This window comes from Colobus angolensis, unplaced genomic scaffold (assembly GCF_000951035.1).
Source record: "Colobus angolensis palliatus isolate OR3802 unplaced genomic scaffold, Cang.pa_1.0 Scaffold45, whole genome shotgun sequence".
In the NCBI taxonomy this organism is placed as follows: Eukaryota; Metazoa; Chordata; class Mammalia; order Primates; family Cercopithecidae; genus Colobus; species Colobus angolensis.
Genome location: NW_012117932.1, coordinates 1,748,330 through 1,751,377, shown reverse-complemented (window position 1 = coordinate 1,751,377; position 3,048 = coordinate 1,748,330). Strand labels below are relative to the sequence as shown.

Sequence of the window (3,048 nt, the reverse complement as noted above, 5' to 3'; positions counted from 1 at the left end):
CAAAAAAAAAAAAAAAACAAAAAATTTCAATCAGCCTCATAACATAGCTAACTTTTGAAATATAGTTTTTAAAACCCAAAGATATATATTGGTTCCACTGAAAACTTTCTAACTTTTCAAAAATAAGAATCTCACAACTGTTAACTGCTTTCTAACTCCTGAAATCAGAATTTGAAAACCTCATCCAGACACCAAATCCCAATTCTATCATCAATTCAATGAATATGTTGAGCATTCATTTAATGACAAGCCCGGTACAAAACATTGGGAAGACTCTCCATAAACTTACAGCCTAATGGGGCGGGGTGGGGGGGAGTAATTAACAATATAAGTATTATAAAGGCTACAGCAACAAAGCGGAATGCTTCATAAATGAGGAAAGATTCCCTGGATGAAGTATTAACCTCTGAGTTATCACTATCAATTTTGAATCTCAAAGAAAAGATTAAGTGTTAGAGACTAGGAGAGAACAGAAGTACTCCCAGAAAAGAAGGAAAACATTCCACAGCATAAAGCAACATGGTATGTTCTAAGATGTAAGTAATTAATTACCAGAGAAAAGGGAAAGCAGCAGTAGATGAAACTGGAAGCTGGCTAAGGATCAAGTTATGGAAGATAAGTCATCCTAAAACACACATAAAGAGGCCAGGCACGGTGGCTCACGCCTGTAATCCCAGCACTTTGGGAGGCTGAGGCGAGTGGATCACCTGAGGTCAGGGGTTCGAGACCAGCCTGGCCAATACAGTGAAACCTTGTTTCTACTAAAAATACAAAAATTAGCTAGGCATGGTGGCAGGCACCTGTAATTCCAGCTACTCGCGAGGCTGAGGCAGGAGAATCACTTGAAACCAGGAGGTGGAGGTTGCAGCGAGCCAAGATTGCACCACTGCACTCCACACTGGGCAACAAGAGCAAAACTTAGTCTCAAACAATAAAAAATAAAATAAAATAAAAACACATAAAAGCTTTATATTGTAGGCAATGTGTAATTCCTGAAAGGCTGTCATAAAGGTCACTTTAGTCTGGTTTTTTTCTTCCAGAAGCAGAGAAATCGGGCTTGAAGAGGGCACACTGTAATCACTGAAATAAACTAGAAGCATATTACAATAGTACAAGCTAAAGATGCTACAGGATTAAACCAAAACAGTACTAGAAGTAAAGGAGAGGAAACTACCTGAAATTTACTGCACTATTGCCATGAGCAAGTTACTTAAAACTTTTTGCTTATGCTTACAGGAGGAATTACATCAGTATCACAGGATTATGTTGAAGATTAAAACAAAGCAATATATACAAAACCCTAACTCTGTAAGAAGCACAGGTGCGTGTTTATTTTTAGAGACGGGGGTCTTGCTCTGTCACCCAGGCTGAAGTGCAGTGGCATGATCACAGATCACAGCACCCTCTAACTCCTTGGCTCAAGTGATCCTCCCAACTCAGCTTCCCGAGTAGCTGGGATTAAAGGCACACACCATGGCCCCTGGTTTTAGTTTTTAATTGCACTTATCCTTAACCATTTAATAATCTAGATATGTAATTTTTTTCTTTTCTTTTCTCGAGATGCAGTTTCGCTTTTTTTCACCCAGGCTGAAGTGCAATGGTGTGATCTTGGCTCACTACAACCTCTGCCTCACGGTTTCAAGCGACTCTCCTGCCTCAGCCTCCAAAGTAGCTGGGATTACAGGCGCCCGCCACCACTCCCGGCTAATGTTTGTATTTTTAGTAGAGACGGGGTTTCAACATGTTGGCCAGGCTGGTCTCGAACTCCTGACTTCAAGTGATCCGCCCGCCTCGGGCCTCCCAAAGAGCTGGGATTACAGGCGTGAGCCACTGCGCCAAGCCTACATACTTAATTTTCTACTAAATCTTATGAAATAGTACTTAAAATGTTCTCTCCATTTTAATACAGAGCTTTTTGCTGACCCTCAAAATACAGATTATCGATATGGAGAGGTCAAAGGAAGGGACCTTTCCCTCATTTGAGGGATGAGGAAAAGATCTGATTAAATATTTAAGATAAAGCTCAAATTTTAAAGAAGAAACTTTGGTCAGCGCTGGCATTTTTTGAGGAAACATAGGGGTTTTATGTGTGTGAACCTACTGGTGTGTTTAAGTATTAGAATATTTCAAGAGTCATTCTACTGTTGTTATGGCTTTAGAAAGGGGTTGGGCAATCATTAAGAAGTCGATTCAAGATTCTAGACCATCAAGAATCCACCTTGAGATCAAACAATACTCTTATTCGTATCATGCTTTGTAAATGCTGAATCTTCAATTAAGGAACTGTGACAGAATAAATAGGGATGGTCAATGAATCACACATCTACAGCCAACTGGAGACACCACACATATTTTAGGTGCCATTTTGAATAAGGCTAGGGAGCAGCAAGGCCCATTCTCTAAGTAAAAGTGATCCCTGGCGAGTACCTTGGACTGTCAGCAAGCAAAAAACACAAGCCCTTGTCAAACGCCAACCAAGAAATGACACCCCGGGGATATGTGTATTCATCTACTTCTGAAAGCTCACACCATGTTTCGGATAGAGAAATCCAATGCAATGTCTGATGAAACGAAAACGAAGCAAAAAGGTTTACAATCTGCCTCGGGACAAAACTAAAACTGGTACCAAAGGGGCGGTCGAACAAAGGCAAGAGGCAAGAGAAGGGGCGAAGGGCGACGAAGGGCGGCGAACGCCGCTTGGCAACCCCAAGAAGGATGAAGGCTCACCTTCCATCCCGGGTCCCTCCTTCCCTCCCGTTCTTCCCCGCTCCCTTCCACGGCGACCACTGAGAAGCCCAAAGGAATCGCCCTGCACCTCCAGCCTGGTGCCCAGCGCCTCAGGACACACCCTCACTTTCACCGCACACCAGAGCAGGGTCAGAAACTATTCTGCAGAGTCACGACTTTGAGAGGCTTCCCCATCTCCACTCCCCCCATCCATCGGCGAACGGCGCTCCCCCGCCACGCAGGGCTCCAACCCAGCCCGGAGACGGGTAGGTGCCAGGGTTGTCTCCGCACTGCCGGCCCCGCGCACCCCACCCCGACCCC

General features: G+C 43.9%; 1 protein-coding gene across 1 annotated transcript in view; it reads right to left on the bottom strand.

Annotated features, from left to right (window-relative positions):
* Nucleotides 1-3,000, bottom strand: part of USP14 (ubiquitin specific peptidase 14 (tRNA-guanine transglycosylase)) — a 61,623-nt gene extending 58,623 nt beyond the window's left edge. The window contains exons 1-2 of the mRNA XM_011957775.1: nucleotides 2,849-3,000; nucleotides 2,397-2,399 (exon numbers count right to left, since the gene is read on the bottom strand). The gene's annotated coding sequence lies outside the window, so the exon portion shown is untranslated. The remainder of the gene's footprint in view (nucleotides 1-2,396; nucleotides 2,400-2,848) is intronic.
* Nucleotides 3,001-3,048: the final 48 nt, after the last annotated feature.